The sequence below is a fragment of the Equus przewalskii genome, chromosome 8 (assembly GCF_037783145.1).
Source record: "Equus przewalskii isolate Varuska chromosome 8, EquPr2, whole genome shotgun sequence".
Lineage (NCBI taxonomy): Eukaryota > Metazoa > Chordata > Mammalia > Perissodactyla > Equidae > Equus > Equus przewalskii.
Genome location: NC_091838.1, coordinates 48,488,737 through 48,509,713, shown reverse-complemented (window position 1 = coordinate 48,509,713; position 20,977 = coordinate 48,488,737). Strand labels below are relative to the sequence as shown.

Sequence of the window (20,977 nt, the reverse complement as noted above, 5' to 3'; positions counted from 1 at the left end):
CTGAGCAAAGGGCCCAGTGCCAAAAACCTGACTCATGAAGACTGGGGGCAACTAAAGTTAGGACGTGGACCAAATTTCCTTAAAACAAGCCAGTGTCCCTGCTGTAAGCTAATTATTTCAAGTGGCTTTGGAGTCACAAAATCCCACAGTAAACCCCCTCCGGCAGTGTATTATACTGGGTGCTGGCCTCCTGACCTTGCCCCACAGTGTGTACTCAGCTCCTTTGCAGGAAGTGAGAGGTGTACACGTGCATGAGTGTGTGTGTGAAGAGTGTGCATGCGACTATGTGTGAGTGAATGCATGTGAGTGTGTGGGTATGAATTCATGTAAGTGGAGGGATTGCGACTATGTGAGTGCGTCTGTGAGTGTGTGTGGGAGTGATGTATGCGAATGTGTGTATGTGCGTGTGTGAGTGAGTGAGAGTGTGAATGAGTGTGTGAGTGAATGTATTGAAGGTGGATGTGTGTGGATGTATGTGAGTGTGTCTGAGTGAATGTGTACACATGTGTGGGAATATGGGTATGAATGCATATGCATGTATGTGTGTGTGCATGCTAATGTGAATGTCTGAGTGTGTACCTGTGTGTGTCTGAATGAAAATGTGTGTATGTTTGAGTGATACAGGTGAGTGTGCTTGTGTGTTCGTGTTGCATGTGTGTGTGTGAAAGTGTGAGTCTGTGTGCTGCTCCCAACTTCCTTTACTGGCAGCAAGATCAAGTGATCTGTGAGCTCTGCCCTCTGATGAGAAAGCTTGAGGAAGTTGCCCAAGGACAGCTCCAGCCACGGAAAAGAGAGGACGTCAGCTCCGCGCCACTGGGAGAAGTTGCCAAGTGGACTCTGATAGGCGGGACGTAGCAACCCCAGTCTGCCCTGCTGGCCCAGCTGCCTGGACCGCTCTGTGTGAGTGCTGCCCCTGCCTGGGGTCTTCTGGGTTTTCCTTTTCTCCTAGATGAGTGGAGTGAAGAGGGAAGTGGTCAGGTGCTGGAGAGGGAGTAGCACACGCTTTCAAACAGACTTGGGTTCAAATTCCCACGCTCTGCCTCCAGACGCTGAGGGGCTGTGGGCAAGCTACTTAACTGTTCTGTCCTCGGTTTCCCTGTCTGATAAAAAAGAGCAATAATACCCAGCACAAGTTTGTAGTGAAGATCAAAGGAAACAATGCATCTAAAAAAAACAGTACAAGGCATAGTACTTTGCACAAAATATATGCTCAATAAATGATATTATTGTTCCAATGAACAATGAATAAAGTAACCCTGTGTCTTTCACTTTGGACCAAATCAGTAGCTCTCACAGTGGAGCCTGGCGCTGTGGGAGGTTTGCAGAAGCTTTTCCGTCCATCTTAATTATACATTAGGGCACTTAGGAAGCCATTTACAAGTGAGGCCCCAGGGTCAGAAAGAGTTAATATACCAGAACAGTGACAACACTTCTCTCGGTCACCCAGGAAATCAGCCCTTCGCTTTCCAGGAGGAAAGTAGAAAAGTCTCCATTACGCAACAAACCCAATTTGGAGCTGAAAATTCTGACTGAGTGAATTAGGCCATGTTACAAATGAAAGACTACACCTTCAGTGTGAGTTAATTGCCCAGCTTTTCAAGAACCAGAAAACGAAATAAAGAAAGGAACTCTCAACAGGGAGGCCACCATGTCACTGAGGAGAACCGAGTCAGAACAATGACTGAGTGGCTGGCCGAGGCCACCTGCCTTAGAGGCGGGAATTGAGTCAATAAAGGCACTAAACAAACAGTTGGGCTTCAGTGTTCCAAATCAGTTTGTACAGTGGTTAAAGCTTGTGGGCCGAGGAGCACTGAAAGCCTGCACACATCCTCTGTTAAATCTGAGCCAATCTCCCGGGCTGGTGCTTTGTTTACTCAGTGTCTTTCATTGCAAAATGGCTGCCCCATTAGGGTCATAAGCTGAGCTGGGTGGAGCAGGGCACAGAGAAGGCTCAGGCGGTGGGGATGGTGTCTGCATCCACAGCTGTGCTGGCTCCCCTGCCTGCAGGAGAAAGTGGTGGCTGCATATTCCTCACCGAGAGAGGGGCTTGGGGTCCCATAACCTGAATAAAGCAGAAGCCTCAGGTGAACAGAACAAAATGGAAGGAAAAAAGGCATAAAACACACCCTGTCAGTTAGAGAATGTCTTGGAAACAGCCTTGAAGATTCAAGCTCCAAGGTGAGAAAAGGACCTAAGAGCAAGGAGGGTGACTGGAAGACTGGAAGGGACTTCACTCTTCTCCAAAAGCAGGAACAGAGGTCCCAGGTCACTCTGGAAAGCAGAGCCTCAGCATTCAGCCAGCAATGCTCCTCCGCCTGCCTTCTGTGTACCTAAAAATGCCTCCACTTCAGCAACACAGAGTCCTTTAGAATTAGGGCGGGTTAGAATTCAAGAACTTTGAGAATGTGTATTATGGTCTCATGTGTGATAAATGATATGATGTGTCAATGAACAATCCATATTTATGGCATTTACAAGAGGTAGCTTTGTCACTGTGAAAAGCTGGAAATATCTCTTAGGGGGAGGAGGTGGGGCAGGATGTTTCCCATAAATAAACCCTAATTTCACAAGGTTTCACATTTTGGAGGCACTAAGGGAGCAGAGAGGAGACCAGTCGGGTGCCAGAGGGCACACAGTTCTGTGGAGGCTCAAGGCACCATTTTATCCAGAAGAGCTTTGTCTTTAGTGACCCCCCATTCCACATGGTGCCCCTGTCTCTCACCCCAGAACAGTAAGGAGGCTTTCCTGGGGCTGAGACACAAGTGGATCATGAGGAGTAAGAGGATATCAACACCCTCCCACCCAACCTTTCCCAGGCTTGGCCTCCTCTGTCCTATGTTGCAAAATCTCCTCTTTCTCTCTTCTTCCATCAAAATTCCCATTCCTTCAATACAGTGGTTCTCCACTGGGGGAGATTTTGTGCCCAAGGAGACATTTGTCAATGTCTGGAGGCATTTTTGGTGATTCCAACTGGGGACTGGAGTGCTATGGGTGTCTCCTGCGGTTAGAGGCCAGAGGTGTTGCTAACATCCTACAAGGCACAGGACAGCTCCCTATATCAAAGAATTGTCCAGCCCAAAGTGTCACCAGGACTGAGACTGAAAACCCTTGCTTTCATGTCCTGACATCACAGCTATATTATTGAAAAGCATCTGTTTGAACTAATTTGCAATATGGTTTGAATGGCTTATAGTCCACATATAACCTTCCAAGGTCATTTGGTCAGTCACTTATTGGCAAGATCTTAAATCATACGAAAAAGGAAACGAAGCCTTTTGGGAAGCTACAGGGAGAAATATTTTGTGTCTGTGTATTTGGGAGGCCCTCCGGCTGTTCCATCAGTCTCATCATGAAGGCACCCATCTACTTGTTCTGTGGGTAGAAACACCAGCCCTGTCCACTCACTCTGGCAAAGGCAGAAATGAAGACCCAGGTGTGCCATCTCTCCTGCCTGCAACTGATGGAAGCACAAGCATTGACTGACATACCATCCTGGTCCAAGTCATCATTTAACTTAGAACAACCCTAAGTTCAAAGATTGAAGGGATAGCAAAGGTTGGCATGAAGAATGGATACACTAGCCCCTGATGCCTGCTTCTGCACAGCTCTCTGCAAGCTGTGTGCAAGAATGCACTAAATGAATCTCTTGGGTCAGGGGTTCACAATCTTGGCTGCATGTTAGAATCCCCTGCGAAGGCTTAACAAATTTGAATGCCCAGACTGACCCCAGGCCATTTAATGAAAACCCCTAGGGGTGAAAGGTAGGCATCAGTATTTTTTTAAGTTAAATTTTTATTGAAGTATAACATATATATAAAGAGTTCCTCTATCTCCAGCAATTCTATTTCTGGTAATATATCCAAAAGAATTGAAAGCAGGGTCTTGAAGAGATACTTGTACACTCATGTTCAGAGCAGCATTATTCCCAATTACCCAAAGGTGGAAGTACCCTAAGTGTCCGTTGATGAATGAATACATAAACAAAATATGGTATATCTATACAATGGAATATTATTCAGCCTTAAAAAGAAAGGAATTTCTGACATATGCTACAACATGATGAACCTTGACATTATACTAAGTGAAATAATCCAGTCACAAAAAGAGACAAATACTGCTAATAATCCCACTTATAGGTACCTAGAGTAGTCAAATTCATAGAGATAGAAAGTAGAGTGGTGTGTGCCCGGGGCTGAGGGGAGGGGCAAATGGGGAGTTATTGTTTAATGGGTATAGAGTTTCAGTTTTGCAAGATGAAAAGTGTTCTGGAGATTGGTTGTACAACAATATGAGCGTATAGTCATGATTGCTTACTGATGGGGATACGTTCTGATAAATGTGTTGTTAGGTGATTTTGTCATTGTTTGAACTTCATAGAGTGTGCTTACATAAACCTAGATGGTACAGCCTACTACACAACTAGGCTATATGGTCCTAGTCTTATGAGACCACTGTCGTATGTGTAGTCCACTGTTGATCAAAACATTATCAATCAAAATGTCGTTATGTGGTACATGACTGCACTTAATATTATGGATCCATATACTTTAAAATGGTTAAGTTAGTAAAGTTTTATGTTATGTGTATTTTACCACAATTTTTTTAAAGTGCATATATCAAAAGAATACAGCTTTTTTAATTTAAAAAAAAAATTTTTAAATGAACACACTTGTCTAATGGGCACCCAGGTAAAGAAATTAAATATTACCAGTACCCCATAAGCCCCCCTCATACCCCCTCTGTGTCCCATCCCAGGCACTAGACCTATACTTATATCTGGACCCAGTCTAGATACCTATATACCTATACCTATACTATACCTATGCCAAATCACTAAACCTAAGGTAATAATATCCTGACTTCTAATATCATAGCATAAGTGTAATTTTTAATGGATCTGCAATCATTTATGGATATATCATATTTTATTTAACCATTCCCAATTCCTTTAATTGGACTTGGAAGATGCTTTAAAAAAAAATACATGAGGGCCCAGCCCCATGGCCTAGTAGTTAAGTTCAGCACGCTCCACTTCAGTGACCCAGGTTTGCAGGTTCAGATCCCAGGCACAGACCTACGCCACTCATCAGCCATGCTGTGCCAGTGACCCACATACAAAGTAGAAGAAGATTGGCACAGATGTTAGCTCAGGGCTAGTCTTCCTCAAGGAGAAAAAAGAGGATGATTGGTGACAGATGTTAGCTCAGGGTGAATCTTCCTCAGGAAAAAAAAAAGAATACACAAGATGCTTTTGGCATATATCTTTGCCCACACCTCTACTTTCTTAGAATAGATGGATTCCTAGAAGTGGAATTTCTGAGTCAAATGGTATGAAATTTTTAAAGGCTTTTGATCCTTACAAGCATCAATATTTTTAGAGGTTTCCAGGGGATCACGGTGTGCAGCGATGGTAGAGAATCACTGCCTCGGTCCGTGGAATGCCTCTGATTCGTTCCCTAAGAAATATACCTCAAACCAACAGCTGCTGACAGTGGCTTGGACAGGATTCTAATCAAAATTCTTTACAGATTCAGCATGTCACAGTTGGGACGTCTTGAGCTGCAAAGGACATCAGCCAATTGCACATCACCTTAACAGCATTTCTTGTTCTCCCGAGACAAGGTAGACAAACAAGGAATCTGGAGTTAGGAAGAGCAGGAAGCATCCCTTTTTAAATCCTTTTTGGAACAATATGTCTACCTAGCCAGGAAGAAGGGAACCTGGAGTAGGAGAGAGAGGGCATCTAAGTAAATAAATCATAATGTCTTAGTCCAGATATGTGATTAAGTATTTAGAATGCATTATTTTATTCAACTTGACACAGACAAAAAAATATGGACTAGGTATTACTGTCCCTATTTCACATGAGATCCAAGTCAGAGATTTAAACAATGGGTCCAGGATCATACAGTTAGCCAGCCAGGACCAGGGAGTCAACCTAGACTCAGTCCTGGGGACGTGGGCACTTACCCTGCCCAGGACAGTTTTGAGATATTTGCTATGATGCAAATATGCAAGAGTTATTTTAGATTTAGCCATTGACCTGAGTGCCGTTTTTAGCAGTTTTACATTAATGGTCTACTGGAAGCAGCACAAAAGAATAGATCTGAAATCAGTGACATTGGCTATAGCTTCAGAGCCAGTAAGGGATTAAGGACAGTTTAGCAAAAGCTTTGAGATTTAGTCCATTAAGGCAGACTGTAGAACTCGAGCTCCAAGCCCCATCATCGCACAATCCTGCCGGGATTTCAAGCCCCTTAAAGTCCCAAGGACACCTTCTTCCCAGTGGGTGGGGCTGTCATACAATCCAATTGCCATTACCCTTCATGATAAAACAATCATGGCTGGCCATGGCCCTTTTGAGCTCAGAGCGCTTCCAAGAGCATTTCTCCCCTCTTGATGCTTCCTAACTATACATTCCACCTGCTTCTTTTTCTTGGTCTACACCACCAACGAAGTCTTTTCTGTGTCCAGCCAGGAAACGGAGGAACTCTGTAACTTCATTAAAATGAGCTTACTCAACATGACTCAGAGGGAGCTGCATTTTTCCAGTCTGTGAACAGCATTTTTACTACATTGAAGTGCCTCATGAGAAGAGCAAACTAACATTGTCATGAGAACTCCAGAATTTTCTGACATTTTAGAGTTGACATTTTCAGTCTCAACCTTTCCTTAACAAAGTACTCAACATTTAATAAGTTCTGGGATTAGGAGCTTTCTTCTCCAGAGAGCAGCATTAGCTGTAGTTTGCGAAGATGGCAGTTGCCTAAATGTTGAATAAACCTAGAATGTTTTCCCCAAACATCCAGAACACATTTAATTAAATGCTACCTATTTCTCACAGTTCCTACAGCTGTTAGCTCAGAATCTCCTCCATCTATATTCACACAGAAATAAAACAGGATCTCCAGACATTTGTGAAGTGGGAATTTCATGTGACATTTTTTTTAATACTCACAATTTTAAATGTGCATAAAATTGATGTGACCAGAAATGTCAATGACAGTTTAATGAGTCTAGAAACTGGATATTAGTCTTGAAAGGAGAAAAAGAAATTATTTTACTTTTGCAGAGACAAAAATACTTAAAACTACACATTTGTTGGTATTGCTTTGTCTGTGTCATCTTGCTAGTTGGAGTCAATCCATTATCCTCTCTGCTCTGTTCAGATAATGCCAGCTGGAAGGAAAGCAACACTCCGAGACTTCAATCAGTAGAGGTAATAACAGCGAGGACAGACTACCCAGTACACATTTAGCCTGGATTTTTCAACATTTATCTTTAAGCAGCAGACATTCCATCCATCCAAATTCACCAAGGGTGACAGTGCTTGTATCATTCATCATGGCTTCCATTTACACATTCCACTAGGGTATATAAACCCATGAAAGTCAAGTGTGAATATAGGACACACCTTCACAACATGATAAAGACATATAAAAAAATGCTATGCAATCCTTTTCTTCTATATCAGTTCTGATTAAGGTTTTCTTTTACTTTTTTCAAGTAAAATTTAGTTCTTTATCTAATTTCTTATTTTTTCATTCATGTTTAGACACAGAAGAACCAAAAATGATAACTCATATCAAAAGAGACCATATGGTTTTGATTAAAAAAGGGACCTAATTTCACTGTGGGACACCTGCTGACATCTTTTTGGTTCTCATGACAGGCCAGGCCTGCACACAGAACAGTGCTTCCCTTTTCCCAAAACAGTTGGGTGGAAAATGAAAGGAATATTTAACAAATTCAGTTCACCCTTAGCCTGTAAAGATCAGTCAGGCTGCTAGTTTGTGCTTTCTAGAACAGTCCTGGCAATTTGGTGCCTGTGTTGGTTATTTTTTTGCAGTGTGACCTGCCAACTCATGACTGAAGGGATGTCAGCCCAGCCTTCTCAAGGCTGCCTCCCCTCATCTCCTAATGGGCTCTGGGCTCAGCTCCCAGGGCTTCAGCTAGTGGTGTGTTGGGAATATTTAACAACAGGCTCTCCAAAAAGAAAAGCTTTGTATTTGCTAATTCCCTTAGTGTAAATAAACCCACGATGGCCGATTTCAAGCTATCAGCATGAGGTCATTGAACGAGGAATTGGAAAGAAAGGCACATAATCAGTTCTAGCAAGCTGGCACGAGCTGGCTCCAGCACACCCCTGGCTCCAGCCCTGGAGACCAGCTCCCAGGTGACCATGCCAGAGCTCCACAGCTTCTCTTCCTGGAGAGCAGCGAGGTGGAGGGGCCAGGCCCACTGCTGACTTGGCCAAGCAGGGAGGTACTTGAGAGAGACGGCAAATCTCAAGGGCTGCGCTGCCTTATTTCAAACCTTAATGACTCTTCTGTTTTACTCCTCCCCGAGAAAAAATAAGAAACCAGAAAAAAAAATTCCTTTCCAGTAGATAAAGTACTTTTCTAAGAGGAAAAAAAAAAAAAAAGGGAACCAGTATCACGGCAAATGTAGCCCGTGAATGCCGTTAGCATGTAATTATGTCCACTGTGTTACCATTGCTGGAAGTCGTTACCCAGAGCATGGTTTGCAGGTTAAACGTGGTAGAAATTATATTCGAATTCAGACACAGTGAGAACTGGCTTGTCCATTCTGATCTAAATTATTAAGCAAGAATGATTAAATTGTCAAGGAAAGGAAATAAAGCCTAGAGTCCTGGGGCCGGCCCAGTGGTGTAGCAGTTAAGTTCGTGCACTCTGCTTCAACAGCCTGGGGTTCGCTGGTTTGGATCTGGGTGCAGACCTATGCACCACTCATCAGGCCATGCTGTGGCAGCGTCCCACATGTAGAGTAAAGGAAGATGGGCACATCTCATGGGCATGAGATGTTAGCTCAGGGCCAGTCTACCTCAGCAAAAAGAGGAGGATTGGTGGCAGCTGTTAGCTCAGGGCTAATATTCCTCAGAAAAAAACAAGCAAAAACCGAGAGTCCTACTAAATGTCATGTAGAGCAGAGCAAAAGGTGTTTATTAGTTAGAAGTAGAGAACTTAATCTTCAAATCATATCTCAAATCTACAGGTGGAGTGTGGTGTGGATTTAAGACACCCTCTATGTCATACATTCATGTTATTCAATAATAAATACATGTTTCTTTCTCAGTAAAAGATGCATTTATGCTGGTTTTCATGGTGAATTTCCTCTAAATTGTTTGGAAGAACAAACTGTGAAATAAATAAAGATTGTGCTGTCACAGTGTTCAAGGATTGTCTGGAGAAATGGCTTTAAAGTCATTTGCCTAATTTCTAAACAATCACATCAAGACTCACCGTCTCCAAGATCACTGATCCGATCCAAAGAGTCAACCTGGAAGCGTGTAAACAATCTAGTGATGTTTGTATGATAAAAACTACGTTTAAAGCATTTTTTTAAGAGTTTCTTTAGAATTAGTGTACGACCCATATGATAAAATGAGTCATAGTAATGATTTTACTTGTGAATTAAAGTGGCATTTTCCAGCAAAGTCATTGACCAGATTCATCACTAAATTATTTTTGGCTACGTCCAAAAATGAAACCCATTTTCCATAAGAAAGACCAGCCTCACCGCTCTGAGAGCATTTTTAACTGTCTTGTTTCCTTTTCTTTTTCTTGAGAAAAGTCTCATACATTCAGGAGAGTCTACACGAACCACTTAAGGAATAATAACAAAATAAACATCTGTGTGCTTACCACCTAGGTTCATAAACAGAACCTTACCCAAGATTGATTACACAACTATGGGGCCTAGTGCAAAATGAAAATGAGGGAGCCCTTATTCAAAAAGCAGGAATAATGTGCTATTAAATGTACTTAAATATAAAGCTTTTTCCTTTCTTCCATGTTTCTCCTCCACTCCTGTGCACACTCCACTATCCCATCAGACTTCTCTTATAAAACACAAGTTCAAACAAAACATTAGCAAGATTTCAAAGCACCACAGCAGAGCATTAAACCAAGTGCAGGGCCCTGGTGAGCATGGGGCTCCGTGTGACTGTGCAGGTTGTTTTCTCACGAAGGTAGCCCTGAACTTGGAAGCCCTGCGTGCCTTGCTCCAAATGTTTCTCCTTCGCTCTCTCCCGGAGCGAGTACAATTTCTCAAGGATGACTTGGTGATTGAGGCATCTTTGGAGCAAGTATGTAGCTCCTAGAGCACACCATTCATTCAGATGTACTTGTGTTTGATTGGGGGAAAAAAACTTTCTTACTTTAGAGTCACACCTGACAAGGTGCAGTCACCATATATAAAGGATATGACTTAGTAAGGCAGACAAAACATACAACCATGAGAAGTTAGAGAACAATATGAGAAAAAGTAAAACAAGAGGAGAAAAGCGCTAGAATGATGTGTCAATTGCACATGTCGCATGCTCGTGTCACATTTCGAGAAGGATATTGACAAAGTGCCTCAAGAAGAAGGACCACAAAGGTAAAAGGAGTGGAAACCACATGGTACCCCTCGAAGGATCCACTGAGGAAAATCGGGGAAGGAGGACCCAGCAGGCATGATAGCTGTCTCCAGTTGGTTGTCAAGTGGAAGAGGGACTCAACTTGCTCTATATGGTCTCCAGGACACTAAATATAAAGAAGACCTTATCCAAGATGTGGAACTTACCAAAAGGAGGAATGAGCTGCCTGGGGAGGCAGTAAATTCTTCATCACTGGAGGTATTCAAAGAGAAGCTGGTAATGTTGCAAGTAGTAGGTATATTCAAGCACCAAGTGGGTGGTGAGACTAGGTGACTTTTAAGGACTTTTCCAACCCTAAGTTTCCATCATTCACACTCACATAAGCCAGGGACAGAGTGGTCACCAAAGAAATGTTCTGTATTCACAGGAAGGAGAGATCACTGACCATCTGGCACGTTAACCTCTAAGCCAGTGTTGTTCAAACTCCAGGGTTGCCAGCCATTTCAGCTTATGAAATCAAGTGAGTTGACTAACATTTTTTAAAATGAAATTGAGTAAACAGAATGCATCACAAGTAGGAAGGACAAGTGTGAATGTGAGTGTGTGTGTGATATTTACTGTGAATCTAGGTAAAAAAAAGTTCCTTTGAAAGCTTGAAAACCAGACACGGTCTCTCGAATACCATTTTCCCTCGTTTAGGGCTGTCCATGGTAAACTGGAGGTACAGCTGGTGAGAGAGACTGCAGGTCCAACGAGGCAGGTCAAAGTATTGTAGATAAGGTGAGCTTTGATAAACTTTGAAGGAGACAGGCCACCAACCAGATGAGATCGTGGATTGCAGGCAGGGGGAGCAGGTGAATCACAGGGATAAAACAGTAAATGAATTCCTGAAGTGGAGGAATTTGGGAGTGCTGACACACAAGGGATGTGTGACATTCAAACTGGAAAGTAATATGAGAATGAGCACTCAGATAATAAGAAACCAGAGGATGTTACAACCATCATTATAATAATTTATATAAGAATCATCAGGGGCCGGCCCCATGGCTGAGTGATTAAGTTCATGTGCTCTGCTTTGGTGGCTCAGGGTTTCTCCGGTTCAGATCCTGGGCACGGACATGGCACTGCTCATTAGACCATGTTGAGGCGGCGTCCCACATACCACAACTAGAAGGACCCACAACTAAAATATACAACTATGTACTGGGGGGGTTTGTGGAGAAAAAGCAGGAAAAAAAAGGAATAAAAAGAAGATTGGCAACAGTTGTTAGCTCAGGTGCCAATCTCAAAAAAAAAAAGAATCATCAATCGATGTTAAGACCATTGTGCAAAAGGCTATTAGGGACAATATATTGCCATAGTCTCAAAGTTTAACTACATGGCTTCTTCATTGATTATAAAAGGAAAAAACCAGCTTTACAATGGACGAATCTAGTGGCCATCACCTCAACCAAGAGATCAAATGTAACATCATCAATAAAGGGGCAAACAGTATACATGTGACCCCTGATAATGTCCTGAGAGGACATTAATATACTGGGCAGACAATATCACTATGTAGTATCCTTGCCAAAATATTTAACTTGAATCTAATCCTGAGGAAACAATCAGACAAACCAAATGGAAAGACATTCTACAAAATTGGCCTGGATTGTTAAAAATGTTAGTATTATAAAAGAAGGGGAAAGACTGTAATGGCCTCTGATGGTCTTAAGTGTCAGAGGCAAGTATTAATGTGTCCATCGTCCTTAGTCCAGGAGTCTCCAAGAACACGACCAATGTCTCCTGAGGCTCTTTGTTAAGTTAGAAGGGACAACAGGAAACTGAGGATACAGAGACCCCGTGCTGGGCACTGGACGCAGCCCTTTTTTTTTTAAGTTAATTTTTATTGAGTTTATGATAGTCTACAACCTTGTGAAATTTCAGTTGTACATTATTGTTTTTCAGTAATGTTGTAGGTGCACCCCTTCACCCTTTGTGCCACCCCCCACCCCTCCTTTCCCCTGCTAGCCAGTAATCTGTTCTCTTTGTCCACGTGTTTAAATTCCTCATATGAGTGGAGTCATGCAGAGATTTTCCTTCTCTATCTGGCCTATTTCACTTAACATAATTCCCTCCAGGTCCATCCATGTTGTTGTGAATGGGATGATTTTATTCTTTTTTATGGCTGAGTAGTATTCCATTGTGTATATATATACACCACATCTTCTTTATCCAATCATCAGTTGATGGGCCTTAGGTTGCTTCCACATCTTGGCTATAGTAAATAATGCTGCAATGAACATTGGGGTACATAGGACTTTTGGAATTGCTGACTTCAAGCTCTTTGGATAGATACCCAGTAGTGGGATGGCTGGGTCAAATGGTATTTCTATTTTTAATTTTTTGAGAAATCTCCATACTGTTTTGCATAATGGCTGCACAAGTTTGGATTCTCACCAGAAGTGTAAGAAGGATCCTTTTTCTCCACAACCTCTCCAACACTTGTTACTCTTTGTTTTGGTTATTTTTGCCATTCTAATGGGCGTAAGGTGATATCTTAGTGTAGTTTTTTTGTTTGTTTGTTTGGTTTTTTTTGGAGGAAGATTAGCCCTCAGCTAACTACTACCAGTCCTCCTCTTTTTGCTGAGGAAGCCTGGCTCTGAGCTAACATCCGTGCCCATCTTCCTCTAGTTTATATGTGGGACGCCTACCACAGCATGGCTGCCAAGCAGTGCCATGTCCGCACCCGGGATCCAAACCAGCGAACCCCGGGCCGCCGAGAAGCGGAACGTGCAAACTTAACTGCTGCGCCACCGGGCCGGCCCTTCTTAGTGTAGTTTTGATTTGCATTTCCCTGATGATCAGTGATGATGAACATCTTTTCGTGTGCCTAGTTGCCATCCACATATCTTCTTTAGAGAAATGTCTGTTTGTGTCTCCTGCCCATTTTTTGATTGGGTTGTTTGTTGTTGAGTTGTGTGAGTTCTTTATATATTATGGAGATTAACCCTTTGTCAGATATATGACTTGCAAACATTTTTTCCCAATTAGTGGGTTGTTTTTTTTGTTTCAATCCTGTTTTCCCTTACCTTGAAGAAGCTCTTTGGTTTGATGAAGTCCCATTTGGTTATTCTTTCTACTGTTTCCCTTGTCTGAGAAGACACAGTGTCCAAAAAGATGCTTTTAACGCGGATGTCAAAGAGTGTACTGCCTACATTTTCCTCCAGAAGCCTTATGGTTTCAGGTCTTACCTTTAGGTCTTTAATCCATTTAGAGTTTATTTTTGTGAATGGCGAAAAAGAATGGTCAATTTTCCTTCTTTTACATGTGGCTTTCCAGTTTTCCCAGCACCATTTGCTGAAAAGACTTTCTTTCCTCCATTGTATGCCCTCAGTTCCTTTGTCGAAGGACGCAGCCCCTTTTTTGTAATGCTCACATCCCTCTTTGAAGGAGGCGGCATTATCCTTCTTTGCAGATGAGGAGACTGAGTGAAACCATTTGTCCAGGGTCATGCAGCTGATGCAGCTGATGTTAGACTCAGATGCACTAAGTCCAAACCCAAACCCAAATCAAGATCCTTCTGCTCTTCTTCCTTCTTCTTTTTAAAATCACCATTTTAAATAGTGAAGTATTTCACACTGATAAAAATAATAAAGAAAATAATGTAACAGACACTCATGTACTCAGCAACTAGGTAAAACAAATGTTAACGTTTTTCACGATTGTTTTAGGTTTCTTTTTTTTTTTTATGGCTCTGGATTTAAGCTCCCTCCTTATTTCAGGCACTGCTGAATTTTCTGTCTCCTCCTCTCCTCCTCCTTCTCCTTCATCTCTCTCTTTCTCCATAAGTAAATATATATACATGATTTGGTTCCAGAACTTTAAAAGCTTAAAGTATAGTTGGACAAACAGACCACTTGAATAAACGTATACATAAGGCACAAATGTCAAATGGTAAATGAGTTATAGTTAATAAGCGGAAATGTATCATTGGAAATGACATAACAGGAAGGGAAAAGCTTGGCTAGGAGACCAGGAGGCCCAAATCCTGTCTCGGGCAGCTACTCTGTTCACATCGTCCATCTCTACAGAGACTCTAAAAGAGAGAGACGTGCTTGGTAAACAAAGCAAGCCAATGAAGACTTTATTGCTGAAGGGGCTTTGACCTCAAACCCTACTGCACAGCTCCAGGGAGGTGACTAGGCCCTGGGGAGAATTGCCTTACCAACGTTTACTTTCTCTGCAAAGCTGAGAAATAAAACAAAGAGGCTCTGGTCTTGACTCAGGTCTTCCCACACGCCAAACAGAAGCACAACATTAAAATCAGGAAGCAGACAGGGTGCTCCTCTCCCACTGCTACTTAACAGAGCTCTGGAAACACAATCCAATGCAGTTAGAAAAAAATAAGAGATACAAATATCAGAAACAAGGCAAAATGGTCATGATTTACTGCTGATACGGTATTTTTAGAGGGCTCACAATGCTTACCCCAAAATCTGGGAACTAAAGAGAGCATCAAAAAGAGTTTATTTTATTAAAGTACACAAATTAATAGTTTTAATATAAACAAACAATAACCAGCTGGGAAATATAATAAAAGGAATATCTCATGTTACCAGAGCAAGTAAAAAAATAAAAGATTCAGAGATAAATTTTACAGGAAATGTAGAAAACCTGTACACAGAAAAATTTTAAATGACTGAGCAATGTAACAGATTTCCTTTATTCTTGGAAAAGAAAACAATAATATAAAGTCAAATCTCTCTAGTCCATTAATTTTATGTCAGTCCAAAAAAATAGTATTTTGAAAGAGAAGGAATTTTGCAAAATGATACTGGAATTCACAGAAATGAATGCAAAGAAAATTCCCAGGAGAGAGGGAAGAGTAAGCGGGAGAAGGCTGGGGGAGAGCAGCCCCAGTAGATAGTAAAGTCTACGAATGAGTAAAGTTCCATCTCCTGGAGATGAAATAAATAGATGATTCAATGGAACGGAAAAGAGAATCCACAAAGCACAGTAAACACATGTACTTACTTAGTGTCTTACGAAAGTAGCATTCCAAACCAGTCGGGCAAGTTTAATTATTCAATAAATTGTGAAGAAAACCGGCTCGCTGTTTGGAAAAAACATAAACCTCAGTTCCTGACTCATACCAGAATGGAATCCCAAACAGCACGGAGATCTCAACGTTTTTAGAAAACTATAAAAATACAAAACTAAAACATGGTCTCAGAGTGGCAGAGCAAAACACAAGATCCAGAGCCATAAGGCAGGTATTGATAAACTGTACAACAATCTAGTTAGATATACGTATGTTAAACAAAATCAAGGGCGAGCCCCATAGCCGAGTGGTTAAGTTTGTGTGCTCCACTTCGGCGGCCCAGGGTTTCGCCTGTTCGGATCCTGGGCGCGGACATGGGACCACTGATCAGGCCACGCTGAGGTGGCAACCTACAACTAGAAGGACCCACAACTAAAATATGCAACTTTGTACTGGGGGGATTTGGGGAGAAAAAGCAGAAAAGGAAAAAAAAGATTGGCAACAGTTGTTAGCGCAGGTGCCAATCTTTAAAAAAAATAATAAAAACAAACAAACAAAACAAAAAAACCAAAATCAAATGACAAACAACAAGCTAGGGGGAAAACTATATGCGACACGTATATTTATTTAATTTAGAAACTTCTTTAATTTACAAAGAATTTAAAATTTTTTTTATAAAACTGAAAACAATCTAGTAGAAAAGTAAACTAAAAGTAACAGCAGACAGGTACAAATGGTTCTTCAGCATATAAAAATATTCAACTTATAATTTTAAAAATGTTAAAGCAAACAATATGATAAAATGTTACACTCATCCAATTTGAAAAAATTGACAAGTTTGGTAATATTCATTGTTGATGAGAATGCAGGTTGTCTCATATGTGGTTGCTGAAAGTGTAAATTGGTACAGTGTCTCTGGAGAAAAGTTTGACCAAAATTTAAAATGCACGTGCCCTTTGATCTGGCAATACTATTGCTAGGAATTTAACCCAAAATATATTTGCAAAAGTAGACAAGGAATATTTATAGTAATTATTGCATTGTTTATAATAGCAAAATCCACCAACAACTTAAAATGTCTATCAACAAGGGACTCCTTAAATAAATTATAATACATTCATACAATGGAATACTGTGCAGCCATTTTTTTAAATGATGCAGATCTATACAAGATCTGTATAGATAAAGTAAAAATAGCCAAAACAATTTTAAAAAGCAAGATTCAGACTTATGAGCATAATATAATCCTTTTTATATTATATACTATTATCTCCATTTTACAGATGAAGAAACTGAGGCATCACAAATTTATCAATTTACCCAAGATCGCACAGGTACTATGCGGTGGAGCCAGTGTTTAAAACCAGGCAGTTTAGTGTTCAAACTAAGTTAGTGCTGGTGAGGACGGAGATGAAAAAATAGATCTGAGAGATAGTAGGGTACAGAATCTACAAGACTAAACGTGGGGGATAAATAAGAGGGATAGGTCAGAGACAACTCCTAGATTTATTGCTGAGTATCTTTCAATTCTGAATTCTGGTTTCAGCAATCCCATTCTATTATCCTCCCAACTCTCCCATCCCCAAAGAAATTAGAAATATTAAATGGAAAATGTTTGTAATAACTTGGAATCTTGTTCAAATTTGATGAAATTGGTATAAGCCAAATAATTCCCAGAGCTTACACTGGTCCAGGGAACGTTTGAGTTCCCACCAACCAGAGTGGAAAGGCCTTGTTAAAAACAGAAGCTATTGGGGCTGGCCCTGTGACCAAGTGGTTAAGTTCACACGCTCCGCTGCAGGAAGCCCAGTGTTTCATTGGTTTGAATCCTGGGTGCGGACATGGCACTGCTCATCAAACCACGCTGAGGCAGTGTCCCACATGCCACAGCTAAAAGAACCCACAACGAAGAATATACAACTATGTACTGGGGGGCTTTGTGGAGAAAAAGGAAAAAAATAAAAATCTTAAAACAAAACAAAACAAAAACCCAGGAGCTATTCAGTAGAGAGAGCAGAAGTTTCACACGTTAGAAGTGGGGCTAAATTAGCTGTAGAGTAAAGCCTATTCTAGACTCACTCTAAAAGAGCTAGAAAATAATCTACTACAGGGCCAGCCTGGTGGCATAGTTGTTAAGTTTGTGTGCTCTGCTTCAGCAGCCCAGGGTTTGCCAGTTCAGATCCTGGGCGCAGACTTACACACCACTCATCAAGCCATGCTGTGATGGCATCCCACATATAAAATAGAGGAAGATGAGCACAGATGTTAGCTCAGGGCCAATTTTCCTTAGCAAAAAGAGGAGGATTGGCAGCGGATGTTAGCTCAGGGCTAATCTTCCTCAAAATAATAAAAATAATAATAATCCACTAAAAGATCAAACAGATCCAAACTAATTAAACTGCCTAACAAAGTCTAACACTCTTTAAAAAAATACAACAAAATCTATCAATAGCATGAGTCACAATGTCTACCATCCCATAAAAAATTAATAGACCTATGAAGAAGCAGGAAAATGACCCATAATCAAGAGAAAAGTCAGTGAATAGAAACAAACCCAGAAATGACAGAGGTGAAGGATTTAGTAGATCAGGATGTTAAAACAACTATTCAAATATGCTCCATATGCTCAAGGATATAGAGAATAACAAAAAAATAATGAAAATAGACATGAAAGTTATTTGCAAAATAAAATGAAAATTCCAGAGGAAAAAAAATACAATTAAAATGAAAATTTCATTGGATGCAATCAATAGCAGATTAGACATTGCCAAAGAAAAGATTCTGAACTTGAAGAAATAACAATAGGAAGCACAGAGAATAAAGTTCAAAACGTGTATTGAAAATCCTAAAGCAACCACGATTTAAAAAGCCAGTAGTGAAGATAAAATGGAATATGTACTAAAGGCTATTTACATTCACCACTTCTATTCAACATTGTACTAGAAGACCTAGCCAGTGCAATAAGGAAAGAAAAAGAAATAAAATGCATACAGATGGCAAATGAAAACACTGTCTTTATTCTCAGACAAAATAATCATGTACAGGGGGAAAAAACTGTGATCAATTAAATTTGGAAACAAACTGGCATTTATTGTTACTACGGAATTCTTGTTAATACTTTTAAGTTTGGTAATTGTATTGTCGTTATATTTAAAAAGATTTCTTATCTCTTTGTGATGCCTACTAAAATACACATGAGAGGATACGACATCTGGTATTTGCTACAAAATATTCTGCAATTTCAGGGATAGGAGAGAGAGAGGGTAAGGAAATGGGTTAAGGTACACGTGAAAAGGAACTGGTTTGAGTTGAAACTGAGTGATGCATATATGGATTCCTTATACTATTTCCTCTACTTTTGTATAGGTTGAAATTTTCCATAATTTTCTTTTGGGTGAGGAAGATTGTCCCTGAGCTAACATCTGTGCCAGTCTTCCTCTATTTTGTATGTGGGCTGCTGCCACAGCATGGCTTGATGAGCAGCACATAGGTCAGCACCTAGGATGTGAACCTGTGAACCCTGGGCTGCTGAAGCAGAGCACATAAACTCAACCACTGTGCTGCCAGGCTGGCCCCCATAATCTTTTTTTAAAGACAGCATAAGAGAATGAAATGAGTAAGCCATCAAGTGGCAGAATATACAACACATGTGAACAACAAAATGTATCCCGAATATATAGAGTTCCTACAAATCAATTTTCAAAAAACAGACAACCCAACAGAAAAATAGACAAGACACTTAAACAGGCACTTCATCCTCCCCCTGACCAAAGAAAGGGATATGGTCAGCAAACTGATTCATTAGTAAGGCAAAAATAATTAAAGCGCAATGATTACCACAATATACCCATTAAAGTAATTGAAATAAAAAAGACTGGCAATACCAAATGTTGGTGAAGATGTGAACCGATGAGAATGCTCATACACTTCTGGTGAGCATGTATGTTGATAGAACCACTTTGGAAAATAGTTGGCATTATCTACTAAAGTTAAATATTTACGTACCTCATGACATAGCAAGTCTCTTCCTATGAATATTCCAGAGGGAAATGCATTTCATGTGCACCAAAATCCGTGGGCAAGAATGTTCATAAGCAGTATTCTTCATAATAGCCTCAAACCAAGGAGAATCCAGATATATGCCTGTGGAAGGATGGCTAAACCACACTGTAATCCTACAATGAAGTTCAACACAGCAATGAAAATGAACAAACCACAGCTAATATGCTATCACACACCTGAGTCTCCCAAACATGACATTAAGTGAAAGAAGTCAGACACACAGGAATCATACTGTGTTATTCCATTTACATAAAAATCAAAAATACGCAAAACAAATATATGGTTAAGTCGGGAAAGTGGTTACTTTCGGAGAGGAGCATAGGCAGTAATTGGGAGAAAGCATAATGAGGGCTTTCAGGTGCTGACATCGTTTTATTTCTTGACATGAGTGGTAGTTAAATGCATGCTCACTTTGTGAGAATTTTGCGTTGCCTACTTATAATTTGTGCATTTTTCTGTATATGTGTGTACTTCACATTAAAGAATTTAAATAATAAAGAGATAAGTGGTCCAATCATCCATTGATCTATGCATTGATCTATCCATCAATTCATTCAGTGAACCTTTGTCGAGAGTTGGATGCAATAATTATTGGAGCACCTAGCTCTAGAATGGGTTGTGGTGCAGGTTTCACAAGGAGGAAAAAAAAGTTCTTGTTTTTCTTTTGATCCCATGACGCTGTGCAGAGGACAAATAAAAAGCAAGTGTTCTGGAACCATTTATTCACGAAACTTGGTTTAGTCTTCACTCTACTATAACTTACTCAAGCTGCTTTGCCCCTCTGGACTTGTGATAACTCTGGAGTAGATGATCTCTCCTTCAGCTCTGAAATTCTCATTTATTAATTAATCAGCTTTAGCTGAGCACATATTATCCGTGCTAGTTACATTGCTGAAGATTGGAGTCACAAAAACAAGCAACAAAAGCATGGGCCTGCCCTTCAGAGGCTCACAGCCCCATTGAGAGCAAAGGGACCATTGTGACACCAGGAGGCACGCTTTGGTGGAGTTCACGCCCAGGACGTTGAGCGCGCATGTGAGGTGCAGCTAACGGAACCCCAGAGGAAGGCTGCCCACCCCGTCCTGTGCAGGCTGTGTGTGAGGTGCTGCTCTACAGGATAGAGTGTTACCCGGGCTGGGCCTCAGGGCTTCTCAGAGGCTGGGGAGCAGGAGGAGCCACCAGACAGAGAAGCAAGGGAAAGAGAATCCAGGGGAAGGACCTGAGTGAACAAAACAAAGTTTTTTATGCTTATTTTTCAGCTTATTATGGGAAATCTAATAGTTTGTGTAATAGAATGGTGGGGGGCAGCGTACAGAGGGAATGGGAGTCCAGAGTGTGGCGGGGCCAGAGCAGGGAAGGCCTCGATTGCCTTCATATGAAACCACAAGTCAATATTTACCCAGCGGGAAAGAGCTGCGTCTCCTCCTCCCCCGACCCGGGGACGACTTCCGGGAGTCACGCGCTGGCTGGCTCAGCATGAGAGCAGGCTCCTAGTGGCCAGGTCAGGAGCA

General features: G+C 41.1%; 1 long non-coding RNA gene across 1 annotated transcript; it reads right to left on the bottom strand.

The window, feature by feature from the left end:
* Window positions 1–13,421: 13,421 nt before the first annotated feature.
* LOC139085084 (uncharacterized) lies at window positions 13,422–19,579 on the bottom strand. Its single transcript, XR_011543111.1, has 4 exons — window positions 19,410–19,579; window positions 15,398–15,476; window positions 14,589–14,734; window positions 13,422–14,001 (listed from the first exon to the last, which is right to left on the bottom strand). It is a non-coding gene; the product is annotated as an uncharacterized lncRNA (long non-coding RNA).
* Window positions 19,580–20,977: the final 1,398 nt, after the last annotated feature.